We start from the raw sequence: 24,914 nt of genomic DNA, 5'->3' as shown, positions 1-24,914 counted from the left end.
ATCGCAGGGGTAGTTAGCTGGATTAAGATGAGGTCATAGTGGAGCAGAGTGGGTCCTTAATCCAATATGACTGGTGTCCTTAGAAGAGGAAAGAGTTTTGGACCTAGACACACACAGGTGTGTGAAGACAGAGTCACACAGGAAGACGGCCGCACGGCCATAGGTCATGCAGCACCTGGGCCACTAGAAGCTGGAGAGGCCAGGGAGAATCTTTCCATAGAAAGGAAAGGAGCCTTTCCAGGGAGCCTGCCCCAGATGACACTTTGATTTTGGACTCCTGGCCTCCAGAACTGTGAGGGAATGAATTTCTGTTGTTTTAATCCATGTAGTCTGTGGTACTCTGTTATGGCAGCCCTAGGAAATAATCCAGTGATTTTATCTCCTTTGGAGCCTATTGTTCCTGGAAGGCTGTCTAAGGCATGATTAGGGATGAGGGGATTGGGGTAGGAGGGAAATGTTAGCGTAGAAAAGTCCTGGGGTTGGGGGTCCCAGAGATTAGATTGGCCAGCCTTCCACTCCCAGGTGGGATTTCTGAACAAATCATGTCTAGCAGGACTTAGATAGGAAGTGGGTGCATGAGAGTTCCTCCTCTCCCTTGTTCTGGACCAATGAGCCAAGACTTCCTTCCCCATCCAGCCCTACCTGGGCAGGGAAGAGCTGCTCCCTTCCACAATGTTCAGCATGGAGAACAGACCTCTGCATTTCTTCTCTGAGTTCCTTCCAGACTCAGGATTCCTGGAATGGAGCGCAGAATAGAAGGAGATGGCTCTTCATTTTTGATATGTCCATCTTAGCATAAAGGGAACGGCACGGTACAGTTCAAACTAGAGGCACTGTGAAGAAGCTATGGCAGGCCCATCACATATCTGGGACAGATATTGTAAGGTTGGTGAAGATATCCCAGAAGACCCACATGTCTGCCTTGGCTGGGCCAAGCACAGTGGAGCATGACCCAATGAGCAGCATTGTCTGCTTCCCATGTCCCAAAGGGCCTTCCGCTGCACAGAGGACAGATGGGCATCCCAAGCATGATGGCTGGTCCTGGCTGTGGGATACGGACATTGACTTCCAGGCTTCATCCAGGTTTTGTTCTTAACTCCACCTGTAGCTTGTGGCCAATTCAGAGAATGGTGAGGAGGCGAGGGTCTCCTCCTGAACCCGTGGCCTTATTGCTCCCTCTGCATACAAACTCTCAGCTGCTTATTTTGGCCTTGTATCCTTCTTGTGAACCCTGGCTCTGTTCTCTGGAGTCTTGGTCCCCTCCTACCCCTCTTTCTGTGCCATCTGTCCCTTGGGTTGGAAGCTCCACCATGCTGTATCATTTGTCAGTCTTGATGGGAATGGCCTCTCCTGCTACCCTTACCCTGCAGTCCACCTCTAGCTCTGATGGAAATATCACTTTCTATTAATAGATGCCTTCCTTCTGGAAGAGTGAGGAGATGGGAAGCCTGGTGTTTGAAGGACTGAGAAGGGGTTTGAAATTAGTCATCTCTAGGCTACCAAGTTACAGGGATTCTGCCTGATTTGGAAGTTTCTGGAAGTCATTCAGCATGTGTAGGATAATACTAATTTATATTTGTTTCTAATGTCTTCAGGCTCAACCCCATAATAACAAGATCTGGGGTGCACATCCCCTGTGTTAATTTCCTATTCCTGCTATAACAAATTTAACACTGATGTAAGTAGCTTTAAACAATGCAAATGTCTTGTCTTACAGTTCTGAAAGTCAGATGTCTGAAATGGGTCTCATTGGACTAAAATCAAAGAGTCATCAGAGTTCCATTATGGAGGTTCTAGGGGAAAATTCATTCTTTTATTTATTTATTTGCCTTTTCCAGCTTCTAGAGACTACCTGTACTCTTTGGTCCCTTCCTTCTCCATCTTCAAAGCCAGAAATGGCCGGTCAAGGTCAATGCCTTGGCCTCATTATTTTGGTCAGTTTCTGGCCCTCTTGTCTTGACAGAGTAGCATCAAATCCCTCTAGAATAACAGATTCTTCTGTTTTCCTCATCATTCTTTTAATCAATCCAAGGAGACAGAAATGAAACAAATCCCCCTTCCCACCTCCTCCAACTTCCTCCACTTTTCTCCTGCCCCAAAGTGAACCCTTCTGGCTGCATCAGTTACTCAATAGACACTGTCATTTATGTCAACATACACTTAAGGGAGAAGAGAAATACAGGAATGTACTGACTGTCCGGTGGTCCCTAGTACAGAACAACCTATTTGGGTGTGGAGAAGAAACAGTAAGTCTTCTATACCTATGCATTTTAAATCTAAAAATCAAGAAACAAATTATGCTTTCCTATTACTGACTCTGAAGATTGACATAGTGCCTTCATTCAGTCCAAATGTTGGATGGTCTTTTCTGGTTTTATCTGCAGATCAATCACAAGGAAGCTCCACAGCCAAGGGGCTGAGAAGGGCCTACTTAGAGGTTAAATTATAGAGTCCTAGGAAGCACTGAAGTTAAAGGGTGCCTCATTAAGTGGTAATATGGCAAATAGCATCAAATGTCAACTAATTAGGCCTTCACAAAATGGACAAGTGGTTTTAAAAGGGTTCTGCAAAGAAACTTTGGATTGTATCTGATTCTACTAGTGCAAGCACATCTGAGCATCAGAAAAATTGCTGAGATGATGACACTTCTTCTAGGACAGTCTTCATCAGCACGTGACATTAAGAGCAATGATAAGCTAATCAGCTGTGCCAAGAAATCATTTTTTGAAATTCAAAATCACCATGAAGAGTATTTGAACTATTGATTTATATTCACTACTGTTAAGATAAATCTCTTCCTCAATGTACATTGAGCAGGAAGTTATTAATATGATACAATCAAATCTTTCTAGTTTAATTACTAAATGTTCTGGGGATACTGTTAAAAAGCATTATTTCATCTTCTTCATTTTTAAAATTTAGTAACACTTGCATACAATTTATAAGAAAGGAAAGTTTTTATTAGAGAGTGCAGTCAAAAATTTCTTACCGATAAAATATACAATCAAAAATACTTAGAGACCACTCTTTTAGACCAGTAGCTTTGGGCTCTAGTTCAATCATTGTTTCTACAATTGTTTGTTATTCACAATTCACATCTACTGTCTTATATGTAATTTCTTTGAATTGCCACCGTAATCCTGATAGGTAGGGTTTTTGTCATTTTAGAGTTGAGGATTCACAGCTCAAAGGAGTTATGGTTTGCTTCAAGACACATAGTTAATAGAAACTAATATGTAGCAGGGGGTGAGCTTCGAGGGCTGTAAACTAGCCAAGATTGAATGCAAAATGGGCCAGTTTTAGAAAAATGGTTGTCATGACTGGAATTGTGTTCCTCAAAACTTATATTGAAGTCCTAACCTTCAGTGCCCCAGAATGTGACCTTATTTGGAAATATGGTCTTGACAGAGGTATTTGAGTTAAAATATAAGCCATCCAGTTGGTAGTACTGTGTTATGGCAACCCTAGAAAACTAATACAATGATCCATAACTCTGAAAATGGTACAGGACCCTAAAATGTTTACAACCACTGATATAATCCAGTGCAACCATGAGCAGCCCAGAGGCTGAAAGTGAGTTTTCCTAGGTGATATGGCTGAGTCTTACACGTTCTGACTCTTAAGTTCAAGTTCAAGGTCAAGATCAGGAGGGGTGAATGTAGAGAAACTGGCCTGTCTCCTTCATTACTAGAATTGTTGTTGGTCCTGCCTTGGTGGTCTGCCTCCACCTGCCATGGCTCACTATTCTGTCAGTGACTTTAAAGGAACAGGACAAAACTGTGTTTTGTCTTTGCCTTGATGACGATCTTCTTTTCTGGAGATCATAGTCTTCCTTCTGCTATCCCACTTTGTGAAAGTTGCTCAGTTGTGTCCGACTCTTTGAGAACCCATGGACTATACAGTCCATGGAATTCTCCAGGCCAGAATACTGGAGTGGGTAGCCTTTCTCTTCTCCAAGGGATCTTCCGAATCCAGGGATCAAACCCACGTCTCCCCCATTGCAGGCAGGTTCTTTACCAACTTAGCTATCAGGGAAGCCCCTGCCTTTACTTCCTTCCAAAACTTCACATTTGGCACTTCTGAGTCTATCAGAAAGAAAATAACCCCAACTGTAACTAACTATGTATATCATCAGGGACATAGTTCATTGGCTTAGCTCTCTAACTGGAAAGGGGTGGGGAAAAAAAAATCAGTGCATCTGGAACAAATTTACAAGTAAGGAAAGAATGACACCTGGGTAAAAAATGTTTGCCAAATGAAGTTGGCAAAATGTCAGAGTTTCCCAGTTAAAACTAGGAACCTGTATGTGAATAGTGACTTACTTACAAATGGACTGTAAATTAATGCTTGAATTGATTTCTTGAATCATCCGATCAATTACAGACGTAATTACACTCTAATCAGGCACTGTGTCAGGCACAGCAGTGAACAAAACTAATTTCCTGTCCTCATGGAGTTTTTATTTTAGGCGGGGAAAGAAACAGTAAACAAAATATATAATATGCTGGGTGTGACAGGGGCCAGACTGAAGAAGATAAACTGAGACAAGGGGAGCAGAGAGTGACAGCTGGGGTGGAATTTGCTATTATATATAAGGTGCTGATCAATGCAGAGAAATAGAGGAAAACAATAGAATGGGAAAGTCTAGAGATCTCTCAAAGAAACTTAGAGATACCAAGGGAACATTTCATGCAAAGATGGGATCAATAAAGGACAGAAATGGTAGGGACTTAACAGAAGAAGAAGATATTAAGAAGAGGTGGCAAGAATACACAGAAGAACTATACAAAAAAGATCTTCACCACCCAGATAATCATGATGGTGTGATTACCAGCCTAGAGCCAGATATCCTGGAATGTGAAGCCAAGTGGGCCTTAGAAAACATCACTACGAACAAAACTAGTGGAGGTGATGGAATTCCAGTTGAGCTATTTCAAATCATAAAAGATGATGCTGTGAAAGTGCTGCACTCAATATGCCAGCAAATTTGGAAAACTCAGTAGTGGCCACAAGACTGGAAAAGGTCAGTTTTCATTCCAATCCCTAAGAAAGGGAATGCCAAAGAATGCTCAGACTACCGCACAATTGCATTCATCTTGCATGCTAGCAAAGTAATGCTCAAAATTCTCCAAGCCAGGCTTCAACAGTACATGAACTGTGAACTTCCAGATGTTCAAGCTGGATTTAGAAAAGTCAGAGGAACCAGATATCAAATTGCCAACATCCACTGGATCATCGAAAAAGCAAGAGAGTTCCAGAAAAACATCTGCTTCTGCTTTATTGACTATACCAAAGCCTTTGATGGTGTGGAACAAAACAAACTGTGGAAAATTCTTCAAGAGATGGGAATACCAGACCACCTGACCGGCCTCCTGAGAAATCTGTATGCAGGTCAAGAAGCAACAGTTAGAACTGGACATGGAATAACAGACTGGTTCCAAATCAGGAAAGGAGTACGTCAAGGCTGTATATTGTCACCCTGCTTATTTAACTTATATGCAAAGTACATCATGAGAAACACTGGGCTGGATGAAGCACAAGGTGGAATCAAGATTTCCGGGAGAAATATCAATAATCTCAGATATGCAGATGACACCACCCTTATGGCAGAAAGTGAAGAAGAACTAAAGAGCCTCTTGATGAAAGTGAAAGAGGAGAGGGAAAAAGTTGGCTTGAAACTCAACATTCAGAAAACTAAGATCATGGCCCCTGGTCCCATCACTTCATGGCAAATAGATGGGGAAACAATGGAAACAGTGAGAGACTTCATTTTGGGGGGCTCCAAAATGACTGCAAATGCTGACTGCAGTCATGAAATTAAAAAAAGCTTTATCCTTGGAAGAAAAGTTATGACCAACCTAGATAGCATATTTAAAAGCAGAGACATTACTTTGCCAACAAAGGTCCATCTAGTCAAACCAATGGTTTTTCCAGTAGTCATATGTGGATGTAAGAATTGGACTATAAAGAAAGCTGAGCGCAGAAGAACTGATGCTTTTGAACTGTGGTGTTGGAGAAGACTCTTGAGAGTCCATTGGAACTGCAAGGAGATCAAACCAGTCCATCCAAAAGGAAATCAGTCTTGAATATTCATTGGAAGGACTGATGCTGAAGCTGAAACTCCAATCCTTTGGCCACCTGATGTGAAGAACTGACTCATTTGAAAAGACCCTGATGCTGGGAAAGATTGAAGGTGGGAGGAGAAGGGGATAACAGAGGATGAGATGGTTGGATGGCATCACTGACTTATTGGACATGAGTTTGAGTAAAGTCTGGGAGTGGCGATGGGCAGGAAGGCCTAGCGTGCTGCAGTCCATGGAGTTTCAGAGTCAGACACAACTGAGCTACTGAACTGAACTGATAAGGTGCTGAAAAAAGACCTCTCTGATAAGGTAGAGGGAAGAGTCTGAAAGAAGTGAGAGAGCAAGTCATGCCTAGGGAAAAAGTAAGGGCGATGTTCCTGAGGTGGGAATGCGGGGAACACGTTTTAGGGTAGGAAGGAAGCCCAACTGAGCACAATGCAAGCAAGAGGGAGGCAGAGAGGGAGGAGATGATGCAGAGAGGGAGAGAGTTGGGACAGATCATACGGAGCCTTGTAGGCTACTACAATGGTTTTGAATTCTTTTAAGAATGAGATGGAAAGCCATTAGAGTTTGAGGTAGAGAGGAGCCATGAAATGACTTCTGTTTAAAGAGATCTGCTGGATAGTACATGGAGAATGGAATGTTAGGAAAGGAAGGGGGTAGGAGTTCAGGCAGAGAAACAAGGAAACTAAGAGTCTCTTACCTGTAATAACTCAGCTAAGGGAGAACGGCACCTGAGACCAAAGTGCAGGTGGTGAGAAGTAGCTGGATTATGGATATAATTTGAAGGTGGAATTGTAAGGATTGCTGATGGAATAGATGTAAGGCATGAGAAAAAATGAGGAGATCGTGAAAATCTCAAAGTAGCTGGCTGGAGAAACTGTAAAACAGGCTACTTCCTGAGGTGCAGGTGGTTGTGGGAAGAACTGATTTGGTGGGCAGGGGTGAAGAGTCAAGAATTAAGAGTTCTGTTTCAGAAATTGTTTGAAATGCAGATTTGTGATCCAAGTAGAGGTATTGAGCAAGCAGTGAGAAGCAGGAGTCTGGAGCTCCATGGAGACATCTGGTCTGATGTCATCAGATGGGAGTCATCAGAATACACATGATATTTAATATCATGGGTCTAGTAGACATTACCTGGGCAGTCCATCCATGCTTGTGTTCATGTCTGACTCTTTGTGACCCTTTGAATTACAGCCTGCCAGGCTCCTCTCTCCATGGGATTTTTCCAAACAAGAATATTGAGGTGGGTTGCCATTTCCTCCCTCAAGGGATCTCCTGTGTCTCCTGCATTGCAGGTGGATTCTTTACCAGTGGGTGTAGATAAAGAAGGTACAAGGTCCTGAATGTGACTCCAACACTTAGAGATGGGAAAGACGCAGAGAAACCAGGAAAGGAGTTTGACAAGGAATGGCACTGAGACAAGAGGGGGACTAAAAGAGGGTGATTTTCCAGAAACCAGAGAAGGAAGGGTTAGAAGAGAGGATGATCAAAATGTATCAAGTGCTCATGAGTCAAGTAAGATACTGGTTGAGAACTGCCTATTGAATCTAATGACATGGAGGAAACTGTGACCTCGTCAAGAGCTGTTTCAACGGAGTTATGGGGATAAAAACCAAAGTGGAGTAGAGTCTCAGACGATATCAATATTCTGTTTCTTGAGCTGAGTAGTGGTTACACTAATGTTAGATTATACGTGATATATTACATAATAAAACATTTCATAAATGAAAGGGAAGTTGAGATAGTGATTATAGACAACTCTTTTGATAAGTTAGCTCTAAACGGAGCAGGAAAAATGAGCTAGTAACTGAAGAAGGAGATAAAGGATACATTTTCTAAGTTTCAATGGTCATTTGTATCTGTGAGTGTTATAAATAGGGCACTCCAGTATGCACACATGAGACCGTGATGTGCATTATGTGCACAATGTGGTCTTTCATTATGAAGTGTATGCAGTATGAAAAATACGTTCTAGAGAAATGTGCCTGGTTGTGGCTGGTGCTATATTTAGCATTGTTACATCCTACCTGGAATGATTTGGTGATCTCTGTTGTTAATCTGTATCTTTGGGGTTGAGAATATAAATGTAAGAATAAAATAGAATTGGCAGGCTTAATCAAAGCTTGAAATTAAAGACAAAAGTGTTTAGGATACCATCAATTTACTATAAGTATATAAGCACCTACAACGTGTGAAGGATTGCTCAAACCTGTGGAAATGCAGAGATCAGCCAGAAAGCACATTGGCCCTCAGTTCAGTTCAGTAGCTCAGTCATGTCCGACTCTTTGTGACCCCATGAACTGCAGCATGCCAGGCTTCCCTGTTTATCACCAACTCCCAGAGTTTACTCAAACTCATGTCCATCAAGTTGGTGATGCCATCCAACCATCTCATCCTCTATTGTCCCCTTCTCCTCCCGCCTTCAATCTTTCCCAGCATCAGGGTCTTTTCAAATGAGTCAGTTCTTCACATCAGGTGGCCAAAGGATTGGAGTTTCAGCTTCAGCATCAGTCCTTCCAATCAACATTCAGGACTGATTTCCTTTAGGATTGATTGGTTTGATCTCCTTGCAGTTCCAATGGACTCTCAAGAGTCTTCTTCAACACCAAAGGTCAAAAGCATCAGTTCTTCGGCACTCAGCTTTCTTTATAGTCCAACTCTCACATCCATACATGACTACTGGAAAAACCATAGCTTTGAGTATACAGACCTTTATTGGCAAAGTAATGTCTCTGCTTTTTAATATGCTATCTAGGTTGGTCATAACTTTTCTTCCAAGGAGCAAGCTTTTTTAATTTCATGGCTGCAGTCACCATCTGCAGTGATTTTGGAGCCCAAAAGTATAAAGTCTCTCACTGTTTCCATTGTTTCCCCATCTATTTGCCATGAAGTGATGGGACCAGATGCATGATCTTAGTTTTCTGAATGTTGAGTTTCAAGCCAACTTTTTCCCTCTCCTCTTTCACTTTTATCAAGAGGCTCTTTAGTTCTTCTTCGCTTTCTGCCATACGGGTGGTGTCATCTGCATATCTGAGTTTATTGATATTTCTCCCAGAAATCTTGATTCCAGCTTGTGCTACATCCAGCCCAGCGTTTCTCATGGTGTACTCTGCATATAAGTTAAATAAGCAGAGTGACAATATACAGCCTTGACATGGCCCTCAGGAGCTCACAATCTATTTAAAACTCCCTCATGTTAGGAAGGGCTTCCTTGGTGGCTCAGCTGGTAAAGTACCCGCCTGCCAATGCAGGAAACACAAGAGACTTGGGTTCCATCCTTCCGTAGGGAAGGTCCCCTGGAGAAGGAAATTGCAACCCAATCCAGTTTTCTTGTGTGGGAAATTCCATAGACAGAGGAAGCTGGTGGGCTATAGTCTATGGGGTCGCCAAGAGTCAGACACAACTGAGTGCAGGCATATACACACACAAACACACACATAAGGAAGAGTGCACCTAAGGCAGATGGAGGGAGGGTGTAAAGGGTGTGGAGATGTAAAGGGAGAAATGATTTTGACTGAGGAGACCTAGGGAGGGCTGGATTTGTACATCTGTGATGGATGGATGAAGTGCTACTTCAGAAGCGAAATGAGAGCACAAGCAGAGGAAACACAGGGCAAAAGTGGGTCCAGGTCAAGAGTTGTGAGCATGAGAGATGGGACTAGAAAGTGACCTGGAGAACCCTGTGCTGAGGGTCTTGATGGCTATTTTGAGCAGTTTGTTGGGGCTGCAGAGAACTGGGAAGCCATTGCCTTTAGGAGAACAGTGACAAGAATGTCCCCTGTTTTAGAAAGATACCTCTAGAGACAGAGTAAGGATGAACTGGAGAAGATAGGGGTAAGGAGGGCATGCAGAGGCTGTGCCAGGGCCAAGGAAGTCAGCACATGACTGTGCTGGTAAAGAACCCGCCTGCCAATGCAGGAAACACAAGAGACTTGGGTTCAATCCTTGGGGAGAGGTGAGGGGGTAGGGGCGTAGGTATCAGAACTTGCTGATGCCTGTGGGGCATTGTCGGCAGGTAGAAATCAAGGCTGATCCTTCCCCAGGCATGCTTCCCTCAGTCATGCACTGAGGCCTCCCTACTAATCTGAGGGTTCCTGTCAGAAGCCTGAACGCAGGATTTTCCCATGTCAAGTCTCACACTCGCGTCCATCTTTACTTACTCCTTTGTGTATTAGCGTCAGGTTGTGTATTTGATTCTCTCTATGATTGGATATAAGGGCCTTTGAGGGATAGGACTACAACTTTCTGAATCTTTATATCTATCATAGCACCTGGGACCAAATTATATGCATACTATGTGTTCAGGCTTTTTTTTTAAATAAAATAATTTTGAGATAACTGAGTGTGTAGATGTATCATTAAATAAGTCTGAAAATAGAGAGAAATTTGTTCAAGGAGAGTAGGAGAAAGTGAAAATTACAGAGGCCAAGTGGCATAGGCTTTTAGTATCAGACTTCTTTGGTTATTTATTGCTATGTAACAATCAGCTCTAATACTTAGTTGGCTGAATGCTTAGTGGCTGGAATAACAGTTGATGATGTATCACGATTCTGTGGGTCAGGAATTCGGGTGGGACTTGGGTAGGTAGGTTTTTTGCTCCACATAATGAGAGTCAGCTAGAGCACTGGCTCAACTACTGTATTCGGCAAGCAGTTGACTAGGCCAGAAGGTCAGAGGAGTCTTTCTTCACTTACATGCCCCAGGCTCCTACATGTGGCCTCCTCTATCCACCAGCTGCTTCACAGCATGGCAGTCTCATCTTAGGGTTGTCAGACTTCCCACATGGTGACAAAGTTCCCAGTGCATGAAAGTATATCTGCAGATTTTGTAAGGCCCTGCCATGGAAGTTGCATGCATCCCTTCTGCCACATTCTATGGGTCAAAACAAATCACAGCACTAACCCATATTCAAGGGGAGGAAAATAGACTCTACCTCTCTGAGGGAGGACTGGCAGAGAGTTTGCAGCCATCTGTAATCCACCACACAGACATTCCTGGATTTGAATCCTGGATCCTCCTCTGATGGTAGTGTGCTTTGGGGTAAGTTATGTGAACTCTCTTAGCTGAGATAATATCAGTGTTATTGGATGCTAACATTGAAAGAGCTAAGGGAAAGAGATGATATGGCAAAATGCCCTGGCATGTAGTAAGTGCTCAATAAATAATAGCTATTATTATTACTACTGTCATGTGCACTTAGAGGATAAATACGATGAAAATAGAGAAGAGGATGTCTGTTCAATTTGCCATTTAAGAAACCTTTGATGACTGCCTGACTTTGGGACAGAGCAGAAGCAAGGTGATTAGCAAAAACCAGTGGCAAAAGTTAAGCCGTAAGTGAATTTGAGGGCAGTGAGCACAGCTTGGCAGTTAAGGGGGAAATAAAGTGAAAGGGACTGTCATGTGGGAAAATCAGGTTAAACAGAAGGGCAGGAAGAGAGGTGGATGATGCCATGTGAGAGGAGATAATTGATGAGGGCAGGGCTTTTAAAAGGCTTCTTAACATTTTACAGATTCATATTTAGAATGCTGTGATTATGAACCAGAAAGCTGTTCTTTCATAACAGGACTCCATCTCTTTATTTAACTTTTCTTGCCTCCTGATACAGGGGTCTCTTGTCCTCTCACCTTCCAAAGTCTCCCTCTGGTTGGAGACAAACAATTAAAGAATTTGAAGCTCATCTAGATTTTTAAGTCTTCGCCTTAATTTCAGAGTACTGTGAAATTTTGCCTATAAATCACACCCTGGAGTTTTCAAAACTCTGAAAAGATTCATGCATTCCAAAAAGATTCTAAAAGAAAGCACTTTTCTGCATAATTTGGTAGGGTAAGTGTGATTAAAAAAAACAACAACAACCCTACATCATATGTGAATTTGGAGTAATTATAGTGTGGCTGGGGCCAAAATCAGCGAATTAGAGTCATTAGGAACAGAGCCAGAGCCCCCAGGTCCCCATGCCAAGGTATGGGTAGTCACAAGCAGGAGGCAGGCTAGGCACGAGCCAGGACACAAAGTGAAGGAGCTGTAAGGTCAGAGAGATCTCCAAACAACAAGGGGTTTCAGGGTAAAGAGATAATCACGGAGTTAAAGTACTTTAGTCCTCTGATTGAATTGCTGCTGCTAAGTCGCTTCAGTCGTGTTCGACCCTGTGCAACCCCATAGACGGCAGCCCACCAGGCTCCCCCGTCCCTGGGATTCTCCAGGCAAGAACACTGGAGTGAGTTGCCATTTCCTTCTCCAATGCATGAAAGTGAAAAGTGAAAGGGAAGTCGCTCAGTCCTGTCTGACTCTTAGCGATCCCATGGACTGCAGCCTACCAGTTTCCTCCGTCCATGGGATTTTCCAGGCAAGAGTACTGGAGTGGGGTTCCACTGCCTTCTCCATCTGATTGAATTACAGACCAGGTAATGCCAGATTTTGGCTTCAAGAAAATCTGTGACTCTGCTGAGGGCTTACTTTTAGCGTCTACCCTTATACCTTGATTTCTCTCTTCTCTCTAGTTAGGTACCCATCTCTTCATCACTTGGCTATTCCAAAAAGTATTTAAGAAAACGCAGACTTTGCAACAAGATGAAAACACATGAGGGAAGGAATTTAGTATGGTTAGAAAACAAAGCTAAGGAAAAGATTAAGCCAAGGGGAGGTTGATAAACAAACTGTGCATCATACTTTCTTATTCACCTTTGGACCATACGTTTGTTTCTGAGCTTCCTAACTGTCAAGGCAAACAGCAAAATACAATCAGCTACATGATTTGCAATGTTTAAAAGATTAAAAACAAAAGCAGTGTACTCAAGATAGGTAACATAGTAAACAATGTTTTCACTATCATCCTCATGGTAAATCCAACAACAATTTTTCAATGTAAATTGACCTTATGACTATGAAGGAAAATCAGGTCAAAATTAATAAAACAGTGCAGTTCACATGTATAGCTCTCTAGTGGTTTAGCCTAATATGGAATTAATTTTTGGATTTTCTAGACTGATAGATTAAACCCCCACATGGATATAAAACAGGAGCACAATTGAAGTCAATAAACCATCTCATTTTAATTTTTTAAGTTAACTTTAATTCATGTTATTTCTTCATATACTCCCTGAGTTAAACAAATGGATTTCCAGATAATCAATCAAGTTGGTTTATTGTTATAAGCTAATTATATTTTTGTAGGATGACCTACCAGAAATTATGACTTGTTTTAGAATATTTTAAAGTAATCCTTTCTGTGGCTTGTTTATAGCTCATATATTTCTTAACAATTTTGTTTCAAGAAAAGGTCAGTTTTCCGTATGTAGAAATGTGTTTTGCCAGAGTCATGCTCCAGCTGGTCCAGGGGTCCCCAAGTGATGAACAGCGTCGGTGAAAAGAAAAGAAAGGAAAGAAAGACACGGAGTTTTTTTGATGGCCCAAGGACCATTGGTCCAAGGACCAAATCTTTATTGCTTTTAGTTTCTACTTATATAGCACATGTTCTTCTATGTAATGACTCTTACAATATTTTTCTGTTCAGATCAACATCCCCTGATTCTAAGATGTGTTAAAAGTTTTTTCCTAGTCCTTTGTCACATTATGGTTACATGTTTACCCTGAAACCTATTTTTATTCTACTAAAACATAGTCTATGAATCATATTATTCCATCTACTTATTCTGTACAGCCTGCTACTGCAGGGAATACAGCGTCTTGCTTCATTGAATAAGTACTATAGTGGTGTCTAAGGGCAAAAGTTTCTCATAGTACAGCCATTGTCAGTGGTGGTTTGTTTACCATCTACCCACATAACACAAGGCTATTTCTGGCAGGGGCAAGTCTTTTGCAGTTTACTTAGAAACTATTTACAATACAATTCACATAGTTCTTTCCATTTATGCTTAGATTCTAAGGGGCACAAACATCTCTAGCATACCAATCTTTATGACAAAAGGCAATAGGCTTAGTTTCTGTAATTTTCCCTGATACATGACCCAAGTTTTCCAGTCATCAATAACAATCTCCTCATGAGGCCAGGTCACAATAGGCTTAGAGCTTGTTTTCCAAATGATCATGGCCTTATTCCCTGGCTGAGTGTTAGGGGCCCACCAGTCAGGGGCCTCAGTAGGTTTAATCATTTTTGGAATGTTTCTCTGTGGCAAGGGATCATTTTTCTTTTTCCTGGACTCTCATGACCTCATCATGGAAGCCCCTACAACTCCAGCCATCAAAGAATGAAACAGAGTTAGCCACAACAAAGGCATAGAAAACAGGAAGGAGGGAAGGTTCCGATCCAGGAGAGAAACCGCTTTGCAGTTTCTTCTTGAGTGGTACCATGACTTTGTCATCTGGCAGTAGTTTCAGAATGGCTCCCAACAGTGTTTATCATCTTTTTCTCTGTCATGAGAGAGAGTAGAAGAACTGACACAAGTGAGAGAAGGAAGTTCTAAATTCTATGTAAAGGTCATAATAACTAGGAATCTATGGGAATTCATACTTCTTAGTTCATAACAGATTCTCATCCACAGAGTCAGAAATTCAAGGAAGGTCAATAAGAATTTTGAATAGCCCTATATTGTTCTTAACAGGTTTCTTCTGATGGTAATAGTGTTAAATGGTTGACAATGTGTTTAAAAGAAGGAATCATAACAGGAACTGTTAATTTAAATATTTAATTAAGTAAATAATTAATTTAAATATTAAATTGAATTTTGAGTAATACAGGGTTTATGATTAAAACTTGGCTTTTCTCTATAGTAATTCATTCAATTTATTTAATATTTTTTAATATTTATTTGCTGTACCAGGTCTAAGTTGATCACAGGATCTTTGTGGCATGTGGGATCTAGTTCCCTGACCAGGGATTGAACCCAGGTCCCCTGCATTGGGTGCTTGGAGTCTTAGCCACTAGACCACCAGGAGAGTCCCTTTATTGAATATTTTACTGTTGGTAACTCTATTACAAAATTGATGGCTGGAGGGGATGAGGAGATACATTTTAAAATGTAAGTCACATTCACTGTTCTTCAGTCATACAATCATCTAGTTAGGAAGACATATGAAATAGGTAAATAATGTAGTGTATAAAGGAGTACCAATGAGCAATACTGAGATGGAAGGAAAATGTTTGTAACATATATAACATAAAAAATTAATATCTGTAATCTATAAAGGGGCTTCCCAGGTGGCACAGTGGTAAAGAATCTGCCTGCCAATGCAGGAGATGCAAGAGAGGGGAGTTCAGTCCCTGGGTCAGGAAGATCCTCTGGAGAAGGAAATGGCAAACTACTCTAGTATTCTTGACAGGAAAATCCTCATGGACAGAGGAACCTGGCAGGCTACAGTCCATGGGGTTGCAAAAGTGTCCCACACGAGTTAGCCACTGATCACACATAGCAAAATATATAAAGAACCCCTTCAAATAAGTAAGAGACAGTCCAATTGAAGAAAGGTTAAAGAATAGACAAGGGCATTCCACAGAGATACAAATGGCCACTGAAACATGGAAATGTGCTCAAACTGTCTAAATTGTAATAGAGCACGGCAACACTCCGCCAGGCCCCTCAGTGGGCCCCGCCCCCTAGTGGGCAACGGTCAATAAGCAACCGTTAGTGGTCCTGCTCAGCCATTGGTCAGTGCTGCAGTAGGTCCCTCCGCTAAGCGAGCAACGGTCAGTAATTGGCCGTTAGTGGCCTATTCAGCCAACAGTCAGCGGACTGGTGGTCGTCAGACAGAGAATGAGATAACAGGCAAATACCGGCCTTCTCCCGCCACCCTCCAGCTCACCCAGCCTTGGGGCAGTGGGTGAGCCTGGGGGTCCCAGGGAACAGTCTCGGGACTGTGTCCTGCAGGGCTCTGGAGTCATTGCTGGGGCATTGAGGCAGAGGTGAACCTCTCCCCTATCCCTGCCACTGAGACCTAATGGCAGTGGCCGTTTGCAAGGGACACAGTCTGTGGGACCCGTTAGGCAGCCCGAAGAACCTGAGAGCCAGCTAGATTCTTGGGCTCCTGGCTTCCTCAGCGATGACAGCTTGTCAGGGTCTGGGGACTTGGCCCTCAGGGAGCCACCAATGAGATCAGCTTGCTCTTAGCCAGGACCTGGACCGCGAAGGAGAAAATTGTGCCCTGGGACCTCACCCTTTCTTGTCAGAACAGAGAATAGTATTTGTTTGGAGATTTATAGGAGCGTGATTACATGACCATGACCTGACCTTCAAGCCCAAACATCCAACATCAGGAAGTTTGCAACAACTAACCATGCCCTCCCTCACCTTTCCTAGAAAATATCTTTACTGACAGCTTTACAGGAGTTTGGGTTTTGTTTTGTTTTTTAGGGCATGACCCACCCATCTCCTGGCATGACCCTGCAACAAACCTTTCTCTGTTCCAAACTCCAATGTTTTGATATTGTTTGGCCTCATTGTGTATTGGGCACACGGACTTGCATTTTGGTAGTAAAATCAAGAAAATGTGAAATAAGATAAGGGTACACACTTAAACTGTTTCATAGGGCATGAAAGTTACTTGCATCCAGCTCTGCCCAGGTGAAGGTAAGATGCGAGTTGTGGGGAACTGGAGGGTAGGGGAGAAAAACCTGCTGTTTGCTCAGGTGGTCACTTATTTCATTAACGCTTCTTAATGTGAGAGATTCCTTTATACAGAGTGTGAGTCTGGTATTTAATGATGTGTACTTTTCATATGACAAGTTCCCCCAGATTTCATCCAGAGCCCCAGAGATAGCCTAGGGAAAAAGCTGGCTGAGTTGTCTGTAGTTGGAGTGGGTGTGTAGGTCATCAAAGTAGCATTTTCCTAAGAGATCTTTGAAGGTAGTTTTGACTATCCACGGTTTTCTTCTCACCACTTTAGAACCTGTGTTCCACCCCCACCCCCCACCCCTTACAGGTAACGTGTGATTATACTGTAACTTTTTTTTTCCATTCATCAGGTTTGTAAAACTGGGAAAGACAGGCAATAACAAACCTTGGTGAGAATGTGGGGAAACAGGCATCACCATTTTCAATGGGAATATTGGTAAAGCCTTTTGGGGGGCAGTTTATTAATATCTGTCAAGATCAGAATAAAAATACAGTTTGGCACATGAATTCTCACAGCTTTAGAATCACCTGCAGCACTTGTTAAAACATTGCTGAGCCCTGTTGCCAGATTTCTGATTCAGGAGGTCTGGTGGGGATCAGGGCAGGAAGAATTTGCATTTCTTAGCAAATCTCATGTGACAGTGATGCTGCTGCAGGTTTGGGGTCTGAAGTACTGAAGATTAGGACCTTCACAGCTACCGTTCCCGCTGTGAAAAGTGAAAGTGTTGCTGCTTAGTCCAGTCTGACTCTTTGTGACTCCATGGTTTGTAGCCTGCCAGGCTCTTTTGTCCATGGGGGTCTCTAGGCAAGAATAGTGGAGTTGGGTAACCATTCCCTTCCCAGGGGATCTTCCCGAGGCAAGGACTAAGACTAGTTCTACAACCATGGAGTTGTGTAACAATTCACCTTATACACACTGTATCCATATGTATTCTTACCTTAATTCTCAGACCCTGGAAGGAAGTGTTATACTTATTTTCTAAATATGGAAACTGAATCCCATAAAGATTGCTACTAAGTAGCAGATTTGTAATTCACATCCTGGTTTCGAAATTTCAGATCCAGGTCTAAGAATTCAGAAGTGAGGACTTTCCCCTGTTCTCCTCAGGGTATTATTTTAGTATTTGTTAACGGGATAAAGAAATGGATAGGCAACAGGGAATATAAAGGTTTTATTTCTAAACCCTCTAATTGGAAAGTCGCATAATCTTAAATATTTTCATTTTGTTTTTCAATAATACATACATTTCCTTTCAATGAAATAGAATTGTACAGGTAGCTCATAAATCTCTTAAATGGGGGCCTCTGGTGTCTGCAGATAGAGATAAATCACACTGAGAGGACACTGAACCATGAAATGATTCTCTTAACATGTCATCTGTCTAGAATATATTTTCAAATCTCCAACAGAAGGGTCTAAATTATGAAGGGAGGTGGCCTAGAAAAGTTGATACTTTGTTATTTGATTCTTTTAACCTCCTCCATCTGCTGCTTCTGCTTGTGTGAAGTGTGGCCCAGTGGATGGAGTACAACATGGCCTAATGCTGAGAGTCACTGTAAGTAATAACCGTTTTAACGTGCAGTGAACCCAGAAATTCCTTAAGCAATGTTATCTTATGAAAAGTGATGTATTAATGCTGCTAGTCCGGTCTCAAAAATTGCTGACAGTCATAATGAGAATTTTTACTACAAAGAGACCAATTTAACAACAACCACCAACAAATTTAACAACAGAGGTCTGTCCAGTCAAAGCTATGGTTTTTCCAGTAGTCATGTATGGATGTGTGAGAGTTGGACCATAAAGAAGGCTGAGCACAAAAGAATTGATGCTTTTGAACTGTGGTGTTGGAGAAGACTCTTGAGAGTCCCTTGGACTTTAAGGAGATCCAACCAGTCCATCCTAAAGGAAATCAGTTCTGAATGTTGATTGGAAGGACTGATCCTGAAGCTGAAACGCCAATCCTTTGGCCACCTGATGCAAAGAACTGACTCATTGGAAAAGACCCTGATGCTGGGAAAGATTGAAAATGGGAGGAGCAGGGGATAACAGAGGATGAGATGGTTGAATGACATCACTGACTCAATGGACATGAGTTTGAGCAAGCTCTGGGAGTTGGTGATGGACAGGGAAGTCTGGCGTGCTGCAGTCCATGGGATCACAAAGAGTTGGACACAACTGAGCGACTGAACTGAACTGATGAGAACTTCTACCACAAAGAAACCAAATTTAAGGCGTTCTTACTTTAAGACCAGTACTGATTCCATTACTACCTACAATGTGATTTGGAAGCCTTACTTAAAAATGGCTTTTGCATTTCAAGTTGTTTTGAATGTAGCCTCTGAATTTGGGGTAAAGGACTAGTAGATTTGGGTGGTTGTGTGTACCTGGGTTTCTGTACATAACAATGAAAATAGATCTTTGTGTCTAGGCATCTTGCAGATGCTGGATAACTGGTAAGGGACTGTTATTTTTCTGCATTTTATCTTAATGCCACTAGCACAAGTGACTTATTTTTCTAAAATGCGAGAACAGTGCATTTTTGATTTGGCACACAGAATGGTTCTTTTCCAATGGTTCTTAAAACTTGGCCCCTGAACCAATAGCATCAGCATCATTTGGGAGCCTGTCAGAAATGCAAATTCACAGGCCCTACCCCAGACCTACTGAATCAGAAACGAAGTAGACCCCAATGTGTGTTTTTACAAATCCTGTGGCCTATTCTGACACTCCCTAAGGTTTGAAAACACCTAGATGGGCCATTGCTCCTTGACTCCTTTCCAAGCCCTCTACTGCCCTGGGACAGGCCCTCATGAACCCTGGCTTGAGCTGGAGCAGCCCCTCCCAACTGGTCTTCCTACCTTCAAGTCAACCTCTCCAATCCTTTCTCCACATTACTGCCTTCTTAATGAAAAGCCAATTTCATCTTGTTACCAGTGGAGTGCTTAATACTAGAGGGAGCCCAAGTTTCCTCCCTTTACTCCACTCACCTATGAAGAACAGCCCCAGGCAGTGGATGCAGTTAAGACTTTGGTAGTGATATGTGTGTGTGTGTGTGTGTGTGTTAGCTATTATGGGAAGGAATACTGGGTAACTGATCTTTCTTCCTTTTCTTTTAGATGGTGAATTTTGGGAGGGGGGGCGTGCATGTGTTTTCCTCAGGATCAACTTTATTGGCCATATAAAACTTAGGATCAGGAGGGTCAAGATTCAAAAATTGGTCTCTAAGAAAGACCAGAGAGGGTATTCAGTCTGTTTTCGGTAGAAGCATGAGGGCTGTCTGGACCCAAAGCAAAAGGGGTCTACTCTGCTCTCTGAAGTCTCACCTGTCTGATGTACTGATCATCCAGGGGCTTGGGGTGAAAGCCTGATAATTAACAGAGAAACCTAGAGCAGTTCTTCTGAATTTCTTTCTTGAGAACTAGAGGCAGATACAGGGATCTGAAAATTCTGAGACCCTGGGTCCTTGCTGTATGATATCCTAACAAACTTAGGATCTTCATTTTGCCTCAAATCTTTGAATGACCCATGATTGCCCATAGGATGCAATCCAAATCTCTTGCTACAGGGCCTTACAGGCCCTTCATATTCTGGTTCCAACTTTTTTCCTGACACTGCCCAAATGCACCTTGCTCTCCAATCATATCAAATTAAGTTTCCTAAGAAAGACATGTGCTTCCCTAGTTCTTTATGTTTTTCACATAGTGTATCCTTAGCCTGGAATGCTCATTGCCCATTTGTTCTCACATACTCCACATTCCCCTTGGGCTCTGCCACTAATTACATGGTGAAAGTGTTAGTTGCTCACTTGTGTCTGACTCTGCCATCCCATAGACTGTAGCCCACCAGGCTCTTCTGTCCATGGCATTCTCCAGAAAAGAGTACTAGAGCGGGTTGCCATTCCCTCCTCCAGCGGATCTACCCGACCCAGGGATCGAACTCGGGTCTCCTGCATTGCAGGCAGATTCTTTACCATCTGAGCTACCAGGGAAGCCCAACTACATGGGCTTTAAAACCCAGCTCATATATCACCTCCTCTGTGAAACCTTCTTCAACATATCAGAAAAGATTGGACTCGTGTATATTTATCACATAATGCTGGAAATACTTTTTGTGACAATTGCCTATTCCCAGAGTAAGGCATTCGCAAGCTTGAAATGACCCCAATTTCATGAGCCATAGTTGATAATAAGAGGCCTGTAGACTTTACTTTGATTGAATGGAGAAAGTGGCTGTGGAAGGCATAGTGTGATGCTGGGCCAATAAGATTTCCTCTCTCAGAAAGTTTAACTGAGACATGGAGACATTCCACTTGGTGGTATAATCCATATAGGCTGGTTGGCTTATGAATGACAATGGTATCTGGTGAGAATCCACTTCCTTGTTCATAGACAGCCATCTTCTCATTGTGCCCCTATATGGAAGAAGGGGTGAGGGAGCTCTCTGGGATCCTTTTCAAAAGGGCACTAGTCCCATTCATCAGAATTCTGCTCTCATGACTTAATCATCTTCCACAGGCCCCACATCTAGGGACTAGGTTTCAATATACAAATTTTGAGGGGAAGTACACATTCAGTCTATAGCAGTATATGAGCTGAAAAGTTGGAAAGAGTTGGGACTGGGATGACCAGAATGGACGTATTTCAAGATGAATTAGTAGAACCAGTTGGAGGAAAGGTGGGGTGGGGGTGGAGGGTGCGTGTGTGAGAGAGAGAGAGAAGAGAAGTGGGCTGACTTTAGGAGTTGGTGAGGCAACATGGTTTACCAAGATGATCCAAATTTCTTACCTTTCCTGTTCCCAGCCTGGTTAATTTGGGCCTGTCTGAATGTAATTTTGTGTTCTCAGGTTTATTGGAGTCCTATGGCCTTACATAAAACTCCTCGAGCTATTTGAAACATTTTTCTTCAGTGCAAACAGAAGAGCTTTAACCAGTCCATCTCTAGGAGCTTTCTGAGGGAAGATAACAAGGGTTCTCCCTTTTGTATTCTTTGTATCCTGGTATTAGTAAATAACGAATGAACTAACATTAGGCACTAAGGATGCTGCACAGCATCCAGGAAATTATTCTGCAGAATCAAAACTGAAAAGCATAGGGGAAGGTGGGAGAGGTGGACTGCAAATAAGCACCAGGCAACCCTTTAGAGTGATGGAAATGTTCTATAGCTTAGTTATGGTGGTGATTACATGTCAGTATATGTTTGTTAAAATGCCCAGACTTGTATATCTAAAAAGGAAGAGTTTTGCCGAAAGTAAATTATAACTCAATAAACTTGACCTTAAAAAATGAATTAATTAGGAAGAAAAAAAGAAAGCAAAAGTAAGATTTTCTCCACAACATATTAATTTCCTAATAAAGAATCCCAAAACTTTTTAAATGTTTAGCTCATCCAGTTCTCTTTTTCCTTTTTTCCTGTAACTTTAGGCTCTAGATAATAGGGATTTGGAACATGATTTTGCTTTTTTGGCAGATTTGACATTATTCAAAATGTGCCAAAATGGAAGGTACTGTTTTTCCCCTTTCTAGTTCTGAGTAGTGTTAGAAGATTATATTTAAATAGAAATACGTCCACTTTCCGGAGCTCTAGCTGCTACTGGACCCTCATCTAACATTTTGCCTGTTAACCATTTGATTTAAGATCTTGAAACAATATTGATTAGATGACTTAAGTCAGCACCTCCCAGACTTAAACACTAGTTCATAGGATATTTAAACAGGGTAATTGAAAACAACAACAATTACAGCTTATGAGGGTTGCTAGGGTCAAATGCATTTGGGAAATTCTGGCTTAAACAAAGTAAACAGATCTTTTTCTGTTTTTCAACTGAGATACTACTGACATATAACATTATATTAGTTTCAGGTGTTCAACATAGTTTGATAATTTAATATATTGTGAAGTGATCACTCCCATGAGTCTGCTTAACATCCTGTATACGAATAGATTTTTTTCCTATGATGAGAAATTTTAAGGCTTACTTATTGTCATAATATTTTTCAAGTATGAAATACAGTATTGTTAACTATAATTACAGTGCTCACATTACATCCTCGTGCCTTATATATTTTACAATTGGAAGTTAGTACCTTTTGATGCCCTTTACCCACTTTGGCAAAAACCCCCTTCTGATACCTGCCTCTGGCTACCACCAATCTGTTTTCTGTATCTATGAGCTTGTTTCCATATCTTGGCTATTGTAAATGATGCTGCAATGAACATGGGGTCAGATATCTTTTCAAGTTAGTGTTTTCATTTTCTTTGGATAAATTCCCAGAAGTAGGATTTCTGAATCATATGATAGTTTGATTTTTAAGTTTTTGAGCAAACTCTATACTGTTTTCCTTTTGTGGCTGCCACAGTTTACACTTTCACTACCAGTGCATAAAAGTTCCCTTTCCTCCACATCCTCTCTAACATTTGTTATTTCTTTTTTGATAATAGCTATTATGACAGGTGGTTTTGATTTGTGTTTTTTTGATGATTAGTGATGTTGAGCATCTTTTCATCTACCTGTTGGCTGTCTCTGCATCTTCTTTAGAAAAATGTCTATTCAGATTGTCTGCCCACTTTTTAATTGGCAGCAAAAAAGATGTTTTTCTATTGACTCAAGTTCTTTTTGTATTTTGGATATTAACCCCTTATCAGATGTAGTAAAGAGGTTTTCTTGTTTCAGGACTTCCTAATGTCTTAGAATAGAGTCTGTGAAGAGAGATAATGAGATTTGCACATGTCTTATATTACTATCAACCTCTTTCATCCAAAATTACCAGGTATTGCCATCCCCTTCCTACATTTTTGCTTTGGAACTTGATGTGATTGAATCATTACTGTTACTATGACTTCTTTCATATATGTTGTGCTTAGTTGTTCAGTCATGTCCTACTCTGTGTGAGCCTATGGACTGTAGCCAGGCTCCTCTGTCCTTGGGGATTCTCCAGGCAAGAATACTGGAATGGGTTGCCATGCCCTCCTCCAGAGTATTTCATATATACTATGTCTTTAAATACTGTGTTGTTGTATTAATTTTATTTTGTTTTGCTTTAGAAAAACATGGAGTTAGGGTTTCTTGAACTTTTCATGTTTATATCACGTAACACATACATTAGCTCAGGACTGCTGCTGCTGCTGCTAAGTCACTTCAGTCGTGTCCAACTGTGTGCGACCCCATAGACGGCAGCCCACCAGGCTTCCCCGTCCCTGGGATTCTCCAGGCAAGAACACTGGAGTGGGTTGCCATTTCCTTCTCCAATGCATGAAAGTAAAAAGTGAAAGTGAAGTCGCTCAGTCATGTCCGAATCTTAGCGACCCCATGGACTGCAGCCTACCAGGCTCCTCCATCCATGGGATTTTCCAGGAAAGAGTACTGGAATGGGTTGCCATTGCCTTCTCCGAGCTCAGGACTAGCTTATTTTAAAAATAAGTCTCTGGTGCTTGTTAGGAAGGCTCATTGTCAGGGCATGAATAGTTTTCCTGCCCTTTTTTTTGACTTCTCAGGCATGTTTCTTAATTAAGGAATTGTTTCATACTTTGCAGAAAACAGAGTATAAAACCAGTAAAATCTGTGCAGAAAACAAAACACACAATGAATGGGTTAAACCAGTTATCTAGCATTCTGGAGGGGTAAAGGAAGAAATGGTAGAAATTTTTATCTTAAATAATAATGCTTATCTTTTGTTCATGCAGGGAAAAATAAAACAAAAATAAGCACCTCCGTGTGATTCTGCATATAGTTACGGTGGTCATGGCTTTTATTTTATTTTTTATTTTTTTAAATTTATTTATTTTAATTGGAGGCTAATTACTTTACAATATTGTAGTGGTTTTTGCCATACATTGACATGAATCAGCCACGGGTGTACATGTGTTCCCCATCCTGAACCCCCCTCCCACCTCCCTCCCCATCCTATCCCTCAGGGTCATCCCAGTGCACCAGCCCTGAGCACCCTGTCTCATGCATCGAACCTGGACTGGCGATCTGTTTCACACATGGTAATATACATGTTTCAATGCTATTCTCTCAAATCGTCCCACCCTCACCTTTTCCAAGAGAGTCCAAAAGACTGTTCTCTACATCTGTGTCTCTTTTGTTGTCTCGCATATAGGGTTATCATTACCATCTTTCTAAATTCCATGTATATGTGTTAGTATACTATATTGGTGTTTTTCTTTCTGACTTACTTCACTCTGTATAATAGACTCCAGTTTCATCCACCTCATTAGAATTGATTCAAATGTATTCTTTTTAATGGCTGAGTAATATT

At 41.7% G+C, this 24,914-nt stretch overlaps 1 protein-coding gene across 12 annotated transcripts in view; it reads left to right on the top strand.

Moving 5' to 3' along the window:
- MYO3B (myosin IIIB) overlaps positions 1–24,914 on the top strand; it is a 442,575-nt gene that overhangs the window by 10,273 nt on the left and 407,388 nt on the right. For 3 of the 12 annotated variants that reach the window (XM_081577876.1, XM_081577877.1, XM_081577869.1), the window contains exons 1-2: positions 15,745–15,946; positions 16,395–16,610. The exons of 1 other annotated variant lie outside the window; for it this stretch is intronic. The gene's annotated coding sequence lies outside the window, so the exon portion shown is untranslated. Of the gene's footprint in view, positions 1–15,726; positions 18,212–24,914 lie in introns of those variants that run through there. 8 more of the 12 variants (XM_081577881.1, XM_081577880.1, XM_081577873.1 and 5 more) reach the window with 5 other exon arrangements.

Source organism: Giraffa tippelskirchi, chromosome 3, assembly GCF_054371585.1.
Source record: "Giraffa tippelskirchi isolate mGirTip1 chromosome 3, T2T-mGirTip1v1.2.pri, whole genome shotgun sequence".
Classification (NCBI taxonomy): domain Eukaryota; kingdom Metazoa; phylum Chordata; class Mammalia; order Artiodactyla; family Giraffidae; genus Giraffa; species Giraffa tippelskirchi.
This window is presented reverse-complemented; position numbering and strand designations above follow the sequence as displayed.